This window comes from Calonectris borealis, chromosome 4 (genome assembly GCF_964195595.1).
Source record: "Calonectris borealis chromosome 4, bCalBor7.hap1.2, whole genome shotgun sequence".
Taxonomy (NCBI): domain Eukaryota; kingdom Metazoa; phylum Chordata; class Aves; order Procellariiformes; family Procellariidae; genus Calonectris; species Calonectris borealis.
Genome location: NC_134315.1, coordinates 73,516,704 through 73,534,186, shown reverse-complemented (window position 1 = coordinate 73,534,186; position 17,483 = coordinate 73,516,704). Strand labels below are relative to the sequence as shown.

At 37.1% G+C, this 17,483-nt stretch overlaps 1 long non-coding RNA gene across 1 annotated transcript in view; it reads left to right on the top strand.

Annotated features, from left to right (window-relative positions):
* Positions 1-17,483, top strand: part of LOC142082208 (uncharacterized) — a 189,918-nt gene that overhangs the window by 141,020 nt on the left and 31,415 nt on the right. The window contains exon 3 of the long non-coding RNA XR_012673615.1: positions 15,344-15,447. This is a non-coding gene — a long non-coding RNA (uncharacterized LOC142082208). The remainder of the gene's footprint in view (positions 1-15,343; positions 15,448-17,483) is intronic.

Below are 17,483 nucleotides of genomic sequence, written 5' to 3'. Positions count from 1 at the left end.
TATGATTGTTGTTGTACTCTTGACTTAATGTTATTTTTGCTTGGTGCTCATTTGAGGTGTTTGTCAGCAGAAGTCTGTTTTTCTTGCCTTTTTAGTAAGGATGCAAGATAAAAAGAAAGAGCTGTTTTCTTAAAAAGTCATCAAAATTGTGTTTGTTATATGGTATTACTGTGAATCCACACAGTCGTCTGTACCCTTATCTCTTCTTATAAGACTCCAGGGGTATCATACACAAAGCAGCGAACGCATTTGTATCATTCAAATGTTGGACCTGCTCTGTAAAATGCCTGGCAACCTCATGTCTCATTTCCTATGACAAGATTTGGGGGTGGCCACTACTAGAGAGAGCTCAGCATCCAGGTCCATGATTATTACAATGGCCGATAGTCATGTGCTAAAATTGAACAGAGAAACAGCATGATGCAGAGGAACTACTTACTCAAGGAATAATAACAGCGTTATTAACATGTTGCGCACAGTCATATTTTGGTCATACTTTGTATTAAGGATATACAATTACAAAGGTTAGCCAATAATTGGTCAATATTTTAGTAAGGAAATAATTAATAATTTGTTGTAGCACCCAAAAGGTGTTATCAGGAGCTTGCATCATTCAGATGTCTGTAACGTGCTTGTAACGTCTCATGTGCATGTATTAATACTTTTTTAAATCTTGTAAATTCACTTTTAGATATATTTGATATTTATTTAACGTCAGTAAATATGTTGGAGTGAAAATAGAGCTGATACTTTCTATGAATAGTATGGAAGGTTATACAGTAAAAATAGTTATCTGTGACAATTTTATGAGGACTGCAGGATTTCTCAGCAAAGAGAATTTACTAAACTATAAGATTATCATACATCTCTGTTGATTAAGGTGTTCAGGAAGAATGAATACAGAACAATTACTTTTAGACAAGCAATATGTGAGCAAACAGTTAGGGGACCAATTCCCAAACTCTGGATCACTACCCTTCCTGGAGCTGCAAGTCCAGAATTACGACTGGAAGTGGGAAAGTAGAAACAATTGGAAATTGTCAATTTAGGATATACCTATGGTGCGGTCACAGCAATTACATATTACAGTACATCACAGGCGTGCATCAAACAGCAAAGAGCTCGGTAGTTTAACCTATTTCTGGGGACAGTCGTCTTGTCCATGCTGAACTCACTGCTGAGGACAATTTGCACCTAGGAATATATACATACATACATGTGTGTATATATATATAATTATATATTCTCAGAAGAAGAAGAAAGGTCAATTATTAGAGAACTCTGATGGGGAGGAGAGTTGGCAGTCTGTAAGGATTTGGGACTTTTCAAATCTAAAAGAAAGCAAGGCTTCAAGAAAAGCTACAGGAAAAGCATGTGTATAAATTAGCATACTGGTTTTGGTCTAGTATTTTAAACTGTTTTTCTTTTGATACTGATGCTTACTTTCAAGAAAGCTCGCTCTTTTCTAATCACTGCTGTCATTGTTTCCAGAAGGGAGGGAAAGGAAGTCTGAGTTTAATTTATGCCAAGTGTTAGTACTGTAATCCTGCAATCTAGAGGCATATAGGGAAAAGGGAATTGTGTGAATCTGGTGTAAGGTTATCAGGGCATGAGTGTCTGGAAAAATGTGTGAAGATCTACAGGGAGCCACACCTATTTCCAAATTTAGGGTGAGTGTGGCAGACCCTGAGTTAAATAATCTAAACTAATGTGGAGTGCTGATTTTTAGTGCTTGATACTGCCATGCTTTAGCTGGCCAACAGTTATTTCCTATCCAAAGATAACATGTCTCAAAAAAGATTTTTTTTTTAATCTTAGTAAAGTGAGACATGGTATAATTTTATTTCAGTACAGTCTTATCTACATTCAGACAGAGCTCTGAGAATTTCTTCATGCTGTTAGTATGTTTCAGTACATTTTAATACCATCTTAATAAACATACACCCCAGAATGACTTTTCAAGAACCATAACATTAATAATTTGTAAGCTTAAATTGTAAAAAAGAGTATGAGAAGTAGGGTGTATTTGATTTCTCAACACAGACCTCTGAAAGTATGCTGGTGTCTTCTGTCACCAGGACATGAAGGCAGAAAAGCACAGGGATTTCTTTCCTCAAAAAAGCCACAAAGCAACTGATAAGGTTTTCTAAGCTGTGCACTCTGAGAATGTTGTAGGTACATATATACAGTCAGGACTGACACAGCTGAATGAGTACGCAGCATCAGTTCAGCGGTGTGTGTCAATTCTCGGGAGGTGCAAATTCAACCCAGCGAAGTCGTTTGTGAGGAGGTTGAGGTCAGCTGCAATTATCTGTGCTCAGGACAGCTGATGCCGGGGGCAGTTACTTCCTAGGCAGATTTCTGCTATGAGAATTTGAGGCCGAATCTTGTTTGTTTTTTTTTTTACTTCTGACTGGACATCTTTTGCAGAGTATTCTATATTCCCAGCTGTGTGGACCATCCATGACTTAAAGAATTGCGACTGAAATTCGTGGGACTTAGTACAGAAATGAATCGTTGTATGTTAATGGCCTTCTCTTCCACTCTGAAACCAGTTCAGGGATCACAACGTTAAATTAATGTTTGGACATGGTCTATCGTTTCTCAAGCAATTTCTTTTGCCTGGTTTTTGTCAATTAATGCAACAGTAAGTAGAGATTTTTTCATTCCTATTTGATTCAAGCAATGATCATGCAAATAGATGAAAGTGTTCTTTCACCCATTAAGAGACAATGGATGATGAAAAGACTGAGCCTTTTGTGTCCCAGTTGATGCAGACATCTTGACTTAGCTGAATATTATCTGAGATGCTGTTCCACCAGGTTGCATGACAGGTAACAGCACAGGCTCAATCCACCAAACTCTCATAGCGTATCCAGGGTTAGGTGACAGAAATGATGGGCCATGTAACAGCAGAAGAAGGAGCTGCCTAGGAGCTGCCTAGTTTGTAGAAAGTTGCTACTCAGAAATTGGGTCAGGGCTTTTCCTTACCATTGTGATTTTACAGCCAGGTGCAGACCAAAATACGAGAGTCAACCGTAATTTAATACAATTGGTGCTGTGAATGCATCAAGTTGGAGACTGGGAGACAGGGCATAAGGTGCACGCTGATGGAAGACAGCCATAAACATCATTTATATGTAACCATGGCTTCATATAAATTATGTTTATGGCTGTCTTATTTAGTGACCTCTGGGTTTGAAGAAGCTTATCCAGAGGGTCTCAAGCAGAGAATGCCCAAATGAAGGGAGAAAAGAAAGTTTAAATGTGTTGTACAAGACTGGATGGTGTAGGCATTGACTGATGTATAGAGACAGATTAAGCACTGCGTATCTTCAGTCTGACAAGCTTTCACAGGTGCATAGAAATGCCCAGAATTTTGACCGGTAATTTGACTTTCAGCGGTAAGTCAAACACCATTCGGACCAAACAGATTTAATGATGTAGACCCATATTCTGCATCTGTAATTCTGGAGTAACACCCTTGGTTGAGTGACATTGCTGTAGATTTACCCTTTGTAACTGTAAGCGTAATTTTCTCAGCCGGTGCAGATGATGTTTTTTTTTTCTCTTTCCCTTTTCAAAATAAATAAAATAGAATAGTTTAAATAAAAACACCTGACAAACAAGGACTAACATGAAATATGTATAGATGCTATTTTAAAACATTGTGTTGAACGATGAATTTAGCAAAAGATGCATACAAGAGAAAGACGTTTAAGTTCTAATAGCTGGAAACTACAAATTCCAGTTTGGATAAATTCAGCCTGTAAATAAAGTTGACATTTTCTCACAGTGACAGGAATTAAATGTTGGCCCAAACTCTGTAGAAAAGTTTGGCAGACTCTTTGTTGGCTGATAGGTTTAAATCTTTAAAAGAGATTGTTCTTACCAGCGGTACTGGAAGTCATTCAAAAGCTGTGGTTTTAAGGTAAGGATCAGCTGACAAAAATGTACAGCGTTTGTTCACAGAAAGGCAAATCTGCGCGTGTATTTTTTTGGGGCGGGGTGTAACAGGTCTTTCAACTGCTGATGGAATCATTTTTGTAGCTACCATTCTGCTTATAGGGGAAATACAGGAAGGTGTTCAGTTTTAGGTTTGACACCTTGCCATAGACATTTTGATCTACCAGGTACCCAAATGGCACTTGTTGGGAGTTTTGTGTCCCAAGTCCATCAGGCAGGAGTAATTGGCTGAGCAGCTGTGGGAATAAGTATTTTGTAGCACTGTGCAATAAGCTATTTTTTTGCAATCAAAGGCTTGAGTGATTGAGTTTAGTATGGGTGTATACATCTATTACCAGTGTATATACACAATAACAGAGTAACCTGTGTATCAATATTTATTTTAAAAGTGAAAATCAGAGGGGAGAAAGTCTACATTGTTGATCCGTGCCATTGAGTTACGTTGATTAATTGTTGCCACTAGAAACACACTTTAGAGTTAGCTGGATTTCCAGAGAAAGCTTCATCTTTTTCTTTCCTGGAGTTATTAGCAAAGCAGTGTCTGTGTGGAACTTGAGCACTCTGTGGATAAGGTAGGTGCTTTACCCTGTGCTAATTTTTTTTTTATGGCCATCCACCTCTTTCCCGTTTTCTTTTGGGAGATGATGTTTCGGTAGCCAGCAAATGATTATTCTGAGATCATAAGACATTGTTGGCAACTGCCTAATGCTGTTTTCAATGCTATTTTCAAAAGTGTAGGTGGACAGAGGCAAAGGGCAGACTGCCTATTTCATGGTTAGGTAGGTGCTGCTGATTAAGATAAGGTCTAAAATGCTGGCCTTATCCCAGTTATTTTAATATAGTTCTACAAGGGATGAAGCTGGTCCTGTGTTTGTTTTGTAACTGTTTCCCGGGAGACAATCTGTGTGAGCTGGCTAAATTCTCAAGAACACATGCTAATAAATAAATAAATAAATAAATTCATAATTAATGGGGCTGACTGGTGTTGGCCTGGCTGCCACATGTGCCGTTCCTCTGAAGTGATGATTTACAGTTCTTACAGACTGTGAGTGTTTGTTTTGGGGGCTCTATCATACTGTAAATGATTTATAATGCTGTGGCTGTGATTATTTACTGAGAATCCAAATGCACCGAGTAGGGATTACAACATGGTTGGTATTACACAGACAACAATAAATTTTAAAATGAGGGATTGTTTTAGGATAAATACTGCAAAGTTCATTATTATTCATATGTGCCTGGTAGCTGATGCTACTGTACTAGCCATTAGAATTATTATTGTGTTGCAATACAAATAAAATAATAGTTTATAACTTAGTTCTCTTGGAGTCTATAACACCTCGTTATTTATACTGAGAAATGCCAAGAGATGATGTGACTCTGATTCTCCTTCCATGTGTACCTTCGTAAATCAGGCATCCACCAAAGAAAGCACAGCTACTGTGATATGGAGCTGGTACATGTGAGAGGAAGGAAAGCAGGCAAATAGTGACTGAACATCTGTCTGTAATGTTGCAGGCAGCTCAGTATCACCCAAAAGAAAGCTCTATATATACATTTAGTTACATATAGTTACATGTTTTGTGACGGCAGTATGAGATAGGTAGTTTGCGAGTGGGAATCAGCTCAACAAATGCAATTAAGTTTTAACTAATATTTAAATCACAGTATTGCTAATTTTTCACTCCCATTTTAAAATTAAAAAGCAAAGAGTTAAGAAAAGGGTTATGGTGTCGGTACTGAGGAATTAGACAAGGTTCCTCTTATTCAACTCCTAGACTTCCCAAAGTTTTTGTTTGTGAAACTGGGCAAATCTTGTGTGTTTACTTGGTAGTCTTTGCTTCCTTTGCATGCTTCCATCTTTTGTGCTTAATAATTTTGGGATTAAATAAACAGAAGAATGTCTCAACCTGTAGCTTAGGCAGTCTGCCACCTTGATTTCCTGCCCTTTAGAAGCTAATAGCCTCACCCTTCATTGCCAGGGTTTAGATTGAAAGTGTCCCCATTTTGATGAAGCCTGTGGCTTTACATGTGGTAAAAACATACTTCTGGAAAACACAAGATGTTATAATGGGAGAGGTTTGTATTAGGTTGTCTTTTCATGGGACTAACTGTGCACACATTTACACATACAAAAGCTCAGATGGATGTAGAGGACTTCTAGTGAGTGGTGTTCTCAGTAATTAAGACACTTACAATGCCTAACTTTAGTTGCAGTAGCCTGATCGCCCTAGGGTGTTTTTGTAATCAACTGGGGGGGACAGACACGACACCACAACTATTCAGACAGTTGAACTTAACCTCAAGCATTTGAAATCACTATTAGGAAAAAGGCCCTTATTCTTTTTTCACTGACTATAAAGAATAAAAAGGGGATGCCGTCTTCATCAGTAACCCTCCTGTGTGCCACTGTTCCACACATGCAGAATGGAGGTACTGCATCCATATCACAAATTAAAACACACTTACGACTGTTCTGTGTTTTGCCTGTGACGAAATGAATGAACAAGTGAGACCCATAATATAAATTTTAACTATGTTGTTATGAAAGCAAGGAAGACTGTTGTTACTGGTGTCTTTGACGGTTTTGTTTGTACTGAAGACTGTGCCTTAGGACATGATTACAGATTTCCGTTCTACTCCAGTTTTATGAATTAAACAAAGCAGAGCAGAAACAAAACAAACAGAAAACCTTGATAGACTGATAAAGCCAGTGTGTAGAGCTGTAAATCACTGAAGACAGGATGGTAACTCTTTAAACTTACTGTGCACAATCTATTATATTTACATTTAAAGTGATTTTTTTTAACTCCCCACTTCTTTTCTATAATGCACATTTATCACAGTGTAGAAGAAAGAGCAATCAAGCTTTATTTCGTAGCATTTGTTAGAAACATATTAATTTATATTGAAAGCAGAGATCTAGAATGGCTGCCTATTCATTAAATTTGTATCACTAGGCAGACACCTCAAACAACTTTATTCTTCAATTAGAAGTGAATCAATTTTTTTATAACATGATAGCAGGCAGGAAGGCTTCTATGACGGAGCACTTGCTGAGGTAGGAAGCCAGATCTACTGTAAATAATATTAACATTGTAGCTAGAAAACTGTTTTAAATGCACCTTTTACAATACCTTCAATATATAAATCAATCAATGAAGGCATAATACATTATATATTCTTTTTTGATATTTCCTAATATAGCATGCCCATTAACCATCATCAAAATCTTTGCGACTGTCATATCATTTAACTGTACACACAATAAGAAATCATATATGCAGTGCTGTGTTTTTCATAGTAGAGATATAGCTGCTAGCAATGTCCTTGGAACATGTTTTTTCAGGTTATCATGGTAATACACTTCAGTTTCATTGTTTCGGTTGTTACTGTGATTTTAAACAACTTGAGTTCTAAAAACGCCGAAAATATTTTTTAAAATCTTTTTCCTTGCAGTTTATCTTGTGTCTCTGCTGATGTACTACCACTCTGTCATAGTGAAAGTTGTAATTATCTCATTAGGTTGTTATTGCAGGGCTGTTCTGAAAATAGCTCAAGTAATTTTTTTTAAGATTAAAAAAAAAACCAAACAACTTTTCCTAAGTGCATATTATCCCTACTGATTATTCAAAAAATGTTAGTCTTAATTTTCATTGTCTGAAAAATCTATTATGCAGGAATTTATCTACAAGCATGTGAAACCTGGTATTTTTAAGTGGTAGGCTTGCTTTCAGATCCAGTGAGTGTAAAATCTTAGCATTTACGGAGGCTTTATGTTTGAACCGTTGTAAAACAAAATGAACAAGATTGGTTTTCCTCTGTTTTTTGTGCCAAGGTGTGGAAAACCTTGATACCTTATTCTTTAAACAGAAAATAATAAATCAGTCAAACAAAATCTACAGATGGGTCTGGGATTACTCATAAAAGTTCACAATATAACTTTACTGGATAGTAAAAATCATGGACCCGATAGAGATATCCATTTTATGACAAGTGATAATTTCCCCTCTCTCTCCCAAACTATCGTGTCATGCACTACCAGCAATAAATCTTCCCTCATCCTTCACTGTAAGAGAAAACTATCTTATCGCCTTTTCCCGTTATAGTATTTCCTCTGTTCAATAGTCCTAACCACCTTTTCTCTTAGGTATTTCCCAATTAACATGTCTATTTAATCTCAGAGCTAGTGTTCTCTGCTTGCATTACCTTTGAAAATTGATTTTTTTTTTCAGACCGGGAGAAGAATGCATATTGCTGAAAGACTGGCTGTATGAGTTTGTCTAGTATAACGTGTTGTCTTTCCGACGCACTATCACGCCTGTAACAACCCTGTTAATAATAACATTACATTCTTACCTAGTACTTCAGTACTGCAAAAATTTCAGAGTGAAGTAATGTTTTGTTTAGTTCAGGGTTTCCTAGTGGAAACAAGTTTTGTAATTAATAATTCACTGATAGTGTGGAAATTGTTACAAATTCTGAGATTAATGGGGAAAAGAAGAGGATATTGTTGAGAAGACGATCTAAACTAGGGTCCAGCCTCTGGACGTTGTTCCCTGTAAACTGATTTGATACTCCTTCCAATTCTTGTCTTCACTTCTGTCTGTTAAATTGCATTCATCTAAAAATTTAATTCTACTTATCCAGGTAAGGTGTTTTATATTACAGACATTATATTCAGTTAGAGGATCATGTTAGAGCAAGTAGAAGAATAAGCTTTTTATTTAATTGCGAGCATGAGAGTGTGTTTCTTGATACATTACCTCTCTTACAATGGGGTCCATACAACGAAAATTTGGATTATGTCCCATTTCAGATTAATTTCAAGCTTAGAAGCACAGTTAAGTTTAGTCATATATTACGGCCAAGAATATATAAGAAAATAGTAGGGTTCTACAAGTTCCTAGAAACCTGTGAGAAGGCTGTGATGTGATACTGCCTGGGCAGGTAAGCACGCTATGGCTGTTACAATCTATTTCTACTTTCAAAACCTGTTTGGCAATGTTCATCCTCAAATGGTCTTTAAAAAAATCCCCTAAACTTTCAAAGACCTAAGGAAAAAGATGGTTACTTCAATGATTGCATGCAACTGCGTGTGATAAGAAAAAAAGGGGGTAGAAAATGATGAGTTATCATGACAGAGAGGGATTACTACTGGAGGCACACAGTAACGTGGTCTGAGAGCTGAGCTGTACAACGTATGTGGAGAGGGAGTTACCAGCAAAGCTACAGGTGAGGCTCTGCAGATTGTACTTAAGATTCTAAACATTTTCATTCTTTTATTCTGCTGATAAAAATGGGCAATGCTACTTTCAGGATGGGAAACCAGCTAACTGGAGAACAGATCTGAAATAGTTTGCTTGACCATCTCTTACCCAATTTTGGCAGATGATTGGTTTTTTTCTTTTTCTATTTCACTTTAACTTTCGCTGACTTTTATTATTTATTTCTAAAGATTACTGACTTGTGTCTTAATACTCCATTATACTGTAGTCTCAGGAGTCAAAGAAGTCAAAGACTGCTGGAGGTGTCCAGAACTGCTTAAAAGTTACTGGCAAGAGTAAATCTGCAGGGAGGGATAAAGATCATTTTTGCCATGGGACATTTTCTAAGCTTTCCCTGCTTTAGCGCATAATTCATTTGATTATCTTACGTGTTGAAATTTGTGAACTATGAATTTTTGAATCTTGCATGACAAAATAAGTTCTTGTTCAATACTCAAATCTTGTTCAGATGCGTTTCTTTGAACTGAGCGCCTGAATTAGAACTTAAACATCTTTTTCATTAGGTGAAAATGTCACTTCTCAGTTCTTAGATAGGACGCACATTTAGTAGCAAATGTTAATAGGGAGGAAGTAGGTCTTGGATTTTGTAGTTACACTGAATTTCTTCATATCAAAAGGTTATGGAGTTAGAGATGTTGCCTGCCAAAACTCCTGGAGTTAGTAGTCTTCAGTTGTCCTTTACTTTGATTGACGTATGTTGGAAAGTCTATAAATAAATAATTGAGGTTTTTTGCAAGGTTCATTTACTGTTAAGACCAATATATGCCTTGCCAGAATGTTTGAGTGGTATGTTGCTTATTCTGAGCTATTTAAATATATTGATAGGAACTTTCTTTCTACTGCTATCCTCAAGCATAGCGCATCTGTTCTGCATCTCAAAGAACAATAAACGATGGGAAAGGTGTCTTTTGTGCAAAATAGTTAAACTATTCTTGATGCATTATTTATATAGGCTAATCTTTCTCAATCAAAATATTGAAGCATTTAGTGGTGCGCTCTCAAATTTGTATCAACTGTTACCTTTGCTCAATGTTTTTAGCTTAAGACGGTTATGAACACTGATGGGGCAAAATTTGAGGTGTTTATTCTTTAAGATGCATGAATAGCTTACAAACCATATTTTTGATTATGCTACTAAGGGTCACACTTAGAAAGTTGTAAATGTGATTTACACAGAAATGAGCAATCATGTTAATTCACTCATTCAAAACTTGTTCAGCAAAAGACACGGTTTTCAGCAGGAAGATGAAACAGGAAAATTATATACAATGAGGCTAATTGCCATCAGCTTCTTAACCCTTTCAGTGCAATAACTAATGGAAGTGCACTCTTGGTTTTAGTGAATTTTATTACCCAGGTTTTCTGGTAGAATGAATTCAAATGATTAGCTGAGGAGGTCAGTCTTTTTGGTTGACAGGAGCTGGAGCCTCTCTCTTCATCTGCTATTATTAGTGGTTTGTGTGTCCCCTTTTGCCATTGATTGTCTGTCAGATCTTTTTACAGTGTAGAGGCCTACATTTCACTTAGTAGATCTACAGATCTAAGAGGAATATATAAATATGTATTCAATGTATTGTTTTACTTTTTATTTCATTATTTTACCTTTAATCTTTTGAGGACACAGTGAGCAGTGCCAGATAGACAAAAGCTACGTGTATAAAAATAACTCTCATTTTCTCATAAAAGCTTTCACAGGAGCCACACATTTTTCATTTGTTCTTAAAACAGTTTGCATCAGTATATCTATACCCTATCTATTACTGAAGCAAAAGCTGAAATGAGTTTTGGATTAGGACTTACTCTTTTAGGGCTATAAAAGGATACATATTTGATTAAGGGGAAGTGATGTGAAAGAGGACTTCGCTGGCATCTGTTGACTTCACCGGGTTGATACCTGTTTACCTACTGAAGCTGCTGCAGGGAGATGGTGCAGGGTTTCCTCGGTCTCCCTGCACCACTGTTTATATACATAGCCAGATAACGCTGGCTGATGCAACGAAGTAGGAGGAGAGCAGGAACGTGACTCCATCCACTCCTCAACCATTATTTCTTTGCCTGGAGGGGACAGGGAATAGAAAAGAATCTGAAAACCCCACAATAAAAAGCATGCATTTTGGGGCAACCGTGAAAACAAGAAACAGTTCTCTCTTCTCTTGGTCTTGTAATCCTGTCAGCTTTCATTCGCTCTTTTAGAGTTGTAGCTTTACGTAGGTATATGCCAACATGTATTTAAACAAGCCGTTAATTTCTTGTCTTGTAGAACTTCTTCCCAGGTACAATTCTTACTATCTTTTTATATAGTAAAATTTAGGCTTGAATTAAGACTGAGAAATGCTACAGTGTCTCATAGATGAAGAAAGAATTATTTATAGGAACAAATTCATTTCTCATCTACTAAAGCTGAATAGCCCCTATCTGTGTGTTCTGTCGTTGTTTAAGTATTGCTCTGTTCAGATGAACTCCTTGATTGCAAGTGGTTTAGAGTGTGCCAAAGTTGTTAAAATACATTTTCACTTGAGTATGAACTTTCCAAGAATAATCACTTCTGAAGAAAGAAAACACGAGAAATGGAAACCACAAAAGAGTGAAAAATGACAGTAAATATATCTATCCCATGGTTTCTTCATTTATGCCTCCAGTTAGTCAGCTTTATTTTATGGTAGAAAACGATTTGTTGTCTTGTAAACTTGTCACCATAACCTTAGCTGAGCAAGCATCTGAACAGAGCAGAAAACAGGGTAATCCTTATGCAGACCGTGTTCGGCATCCCACATGTAGGCATTCCTGTTCCCGGAGCACGCTTAAAACCAGACAAGTGCTATGGTTGGACTGTGCCCTCCTCCAACGTTTCTTTCTTCTGGGGACTCTGTGTATTTCTTTTTATTGTTAAAATATTTGTTAATTAAGTTTTAAAATTAAATAACATAGGATTCAGAAATGACCTGCATTTGTGACATTTTTGCCAACATTTTAAGACTGTGAGCTACTCCTGTAGTGTACAAAAATATTCTTCTCCTAACATCTGCTGTTTTGTTAAGTACACAATGTTGTCCTGTAACTTAGCGTGTTGAGTGAGTTTATCAGTAAACTCTGAACCACCGTTGTTAACATTCTCCATGAACAAAAGAGCAGCCTTGATAAGTGTCTGTGCTCCTTTGAATTTGCACACCAGCGTTCTTCAAACTGAAAACTCATTTGACTAGGCTGTGTGTTCCTGATAAACACAGCAAATTCTAACAATGTAATATGTCAAGAGCAAATATTCTGTAGCTGGAAACACAAATGAACAAACAAAAACTCTCCCTGCCATCTCCCCTCTTTCATCCCCCTCAGCTTGTCTATGACAGGAACAAATGCTTTGAAACAAGGTGAGTCAAGAAGTCCTCCAGCTTTCCCTTCAGAAGTAAGAAATAAGTACAAAATGGTAAATCCAGATGTTTAGTGATGGTCTAAAGATTATTTTATATTAGCAGAAATACCAAGGTTAGTATAAAAATTAGAAATTTTTTATGACTACTGTGGAATTGTCTGCTCCTATTGACACATCTAAACACGGTGAAGAAAAGAACACCATGTGCTCACCAGAAAGGGATGGTGAAACCTATAATTCCTTTTCATCCTTCATATGCTCAGCCTGCTGACCTGGGAATCTTTAATGAATATTACAAGTGACTCTGCCTTCTCCCCAGACAGATACATTATCTCATGATGCTTCCCAATGTTTCTACTTGGGCACTGTAATTCTGTATTGCTCGCTCTTTGGGTTTTGACCCAAAGGCAAAGGCACTACATTAAATCTATGTTCAGCATCAGGAATCCTTTAATTTTTGGCATAGATTACATCTTTATTTGTGACATAAACACAAAACCATAAAGATTAGTACCTATTCTATCACTTTGTTATCTGCTCAAAGCATGGAGTTACATTTGATGCTGTTATTAGAGCTTTGTGTAATACAGTATAAGAAAAAGATACATAATCAAGTGTTAGCTAAAGTGTATACTCTAGTAAATAGATAAACTGGCTGTTTAATTTTGGAAATACTAGAAAACTTAAAGTAATTGTTCTCCTTCCATTAAAAAATATATTAATTTAGCTCTATATTGCATAAGGTGTTCAATTTAAAGAAAAACTCTTAACACTTTTGGGTTTTTTCCCTACTATATATGTGACTAAATATGAAAACAAATTGATTGATAAAAACCTAGTTATTATTTAACACTTATAAAAAGCTCTGAACACCTGTATTAATCTCTACAGGTGCTTTAATCATTATTTTAAGGTGGGCTATGATGACATGAAAGTGAGTGAGTATTCAGTTTGATCTGCCCCTGCAGATCCAAGAAATACTATTACCAATCCCCATTTGTTGTAAGAAGAAGGGGAAAAAAAGCTGATTTAGGACTCTCAGATTTGATCTATAGGGGAAAAAAAACATTGAATATACAGTAGATTAGGTTTTTTATACCACATACTGTACTACTTTATACCAGATACTTTATTAACTATGTGTTAATAAACACACCATTTTGTCAGTCACTGATTACAAAAAAGTGAAACGTAGATGTCAAAGACACCTGTAAGAATTATTGCATGTAAGTCACTATAGAGGAGCACAATAAAATGGTTTCATACACATACCTCCTATGAAATCAGAGCAGACATTCTTGCAAACAGATTTTCTCACATGATAAGGAAGTCTTCTTCATTCCACAATCCTGAGGGGGTGGGAAAAAGTCCCTTAAAAAGCCCAGAAAAGTTCTAATACATCAAAGCTGTTCATTTCTCAGCTCAGTTTTTCAGATAATTTAATGCCTTTGGCAATCACACAGAAGTTTTGACTGACGATGTGGCATTAAACTGCGTTTTAAGTGCCAACAGAAGACGCGGCAACATCATTACCTTGAATTAAAGAGCAAGAAGAGCATTCTACTGGGAGCATTATGGTACCTATAGGAAGGAAATAATTCACGAGTGCTCTTCATGAAATTAGCTTTTTACCTCGATTCTAGAATAAATGATAAAATTGTCTACAGAATCTGTCCTAAATCAGTAGAAAGCTGCCCCTCCTAAATCTCAATAACTGTCTAGGGTAATCTTCAACAGCTGGGCGCTGTTAGAGTTTGTACTAATGGTTATAATGTGGAATCCTCTAACCCAGAGCTTATTGCTACTTATCTAACATGGGCTTGAAATGAGATGACATAGTAATGAGTTGTTACAAATTACTTTTACAACTTTCACACCGCTTCTAGACTAAGGAAAGCTATTGTCTGCTTTTTTGAGAGAATCTTAATGTGTTCCATTTGATTGAATATGGCTGTTTGTTAAAATATTAGAAGAAGATGTGTCAGTGGTTTCCATTCTCTACCTCCCCTTACTCGCTCTGGTTAGACAAAATTACTTACCTGGCTTTACCAAAATAATGATATTTGTTTTGCTGATGACAGCAAAACAGACTTCTGGATGGTGCATGAGCACTTGCTGTTGTAACACAGCCTAACTGTTAGAATAATTTGCAGCTGTGTGTGTTAGCTAATGCCAATTGGTGTGACTATACTTATGGCACATCAATCCATAATTAAAGAGTATACCTGCAGTCACTTTATACTTCCTGACCCAGCAAAGCATTGTCATAAGCAGAGTGATGACTATGCGCTTGATTCCTCCCTCATAGAAATCGGCGGGAAAGAAGATTGGAATGGTGCAGCTGGATTATCTGAAAGCAGATGCTGTACATGACAAGCCCTTTAGACTGTCATGAATTTGCCTTGACAAGCCCTTTAGACTGTCAGAAAGAATTTGACAGACAAGCAAGTTTTACGTATGCAAGGAGTCACTGTGGAAGAAGCACAAGATACTCTTTCAATTTTGTGGACTTGTAAAATTTACTCTCTGTGCTAGACTTGAGTGAATAATTTTCACAGAATGCTTTATTCAGTGTATTTAGCTGCTTTCTCTTCTTATAAAACAGACTGTAGTTTCCCACTAAATTATTATTTTTTGATGATTCTTTTTCTCTGAATGTTGTTTTAACTTGTGTGAGTTGATCTCAGGAATGTTTCTTCTGCTATTTGATACTTTTCAGACTGTGCGAAGTAGTGAATCAGATAAAATATGAGAAGAGACTGTGCTGAAGATGGGACTGACTGCATGTGCAGGCACTCCCAGTGTGGATTTTCTGACCATCAGGTAATAATTTCACATCTATCAAGAATCGTTCTTGTATAGAATCGTGATCATGCAGTCTTTTTACTGTTATCGTACAGGGCCATAGAACGCCCTGTGGATGAGCAATAACATCACTCTATGTAAAAATGTATCACTGAGAGGTAGTTAGAACCTTAAATGATTGAAAACTTCTAAAAACACAGAAAGCACGGTTATTTGTTTGCTTTTTTTGTAATGTAACATCTCTAAATGTTTTAGATATTCATCTCCATATTAAGTAAACCTTGTTATGAATTATGGACCGACCCAGAAACAAAGTCATTGCTAAGTTGGAAGAGGCAGCACGCAAAGTAAAAGAGGCTGCAGTTTGTAATGTGTTTGATCAGTGTTTAAAGAATTAGCTCCGGCAAGTTTTATCCACACCGTATGGGCTTTCGTGGGGCTCTGAAGGATACTGGATCACTTTGGTGATTGTTTGCTTCAGGTTAATTTCCCAATTTCGTGTGCTTGTGTCGGGCATCCAACCAGACAACTTGAGGATAAGCACGTATAGGATAGCAGTGGATTGGGCCGCTCTTCGCAGAGCACACGGAGCAACACAAAGGGTCATACAGCTGCATCCCTCCTCCTGTCACTCTTTCTGGACACATTACAGCAGTGAATTTGTACTTTCTAAGTGTGCCTGAAGTTGGGAATTGTGATTGGGAGGCAGAGCTTTATGGCATGGATGGATAGCAGATTTGGCAGTAGGCCTTGGGCCTTGTCAGGATGTGGTAAAATTAAAAATGAAAATGTGTCCTCCAGTGCCCAAGATACACTTTTCTCAGTAATTTCAGAGTTGTGAGAGAACACATGCAAATTCCCAATCCTTTTTTACTTCTTACTAGGTAATATATTCCAACCTTGAATTCATTGCTCAGCATTTCTGGATATTCGTTCAACACTGCTGTCTTAGCTTTAGCTGTGTTGTTTATTACATCTATTTATTTACGTATTTAATCATTTGCATAATCTTCTCCATCCACGTCAGTAAGGTGGTGTTTCAGAGGGGGCAGGTACCTCTCGGCTTCTCTGGACTGGTATTCCTATTAATAGCATAAACATCTCAATGTGATACTATGGTAACCTACATGATCAGTATCTATGATGTTAAATTACAGATTTGGCTGTTGAAGATTATTGATTGCACGTGTAACTTTCTCACCCTCCAGAATGTGGCATCTCCCCGCCTGGTGCAGAAACTGGACCCTCTCAATACTTTTCCCACTTTGCTGGGGGGCAGGAAGGAGGGGTTGTCATATACGAGTTCCGAACTAAGGTTCCCATATAGTTTGAAACCACTTCTTCTCAATCGAAGTTCAGGAATTGTCATCATGTTGTTCAAACTCAATATATAAAAGAAAATTACTAAACCCATATATATCTGTAGAGTTTTTCAGTGGTCCACATGAGCAAAGGCAACGCCTTTGGGAAGCCAATTTTATGAGAACTCTGAATTTATTAGAATTATTATCTTTAGGCTTGATTTCTTTTCCTTCAAGAACGGGCTTTCTAATGGAGTCCTATCTGCAGAGTAATAGACAGGTCAAGGCAAAGCTAATATAATTTGGTATCGTTTATATGGAAAAGTGAATTAAACATGAGTTTTTTTATGCTATACCCTACTTAAAATTCGTGGCAGAAATGCCACTTTGTTGGGATGGCTTGAAAAATTTCTGAACTATGTCTTCGCAGAAAAATAGGGTTGTCATATGTATCATCTGTAAGAATGTATTTCAGAGACTTCAGTTAAAACAAGTCTGACAACTACCATTTGCTTTACAGTTGTGATCAAATTGTCAAGTGTTGATGAGATTCACTGCTAATGCTCAGCAATGGGGGCCTGAAATGGAAAGAGTTATGTCACGATTAATCCACAAATGGTCAGGACACTCAAATTTCCTGATACCATGCTGGCCATCCTGCTTGGTGCTCCAAGAGAGAGTCCAGAAGTTCAGGAAATCATAGAGCTGAGTTGCCCATCTGGCAGGAAACGTAGGTGGGAACTCGGAAATCCC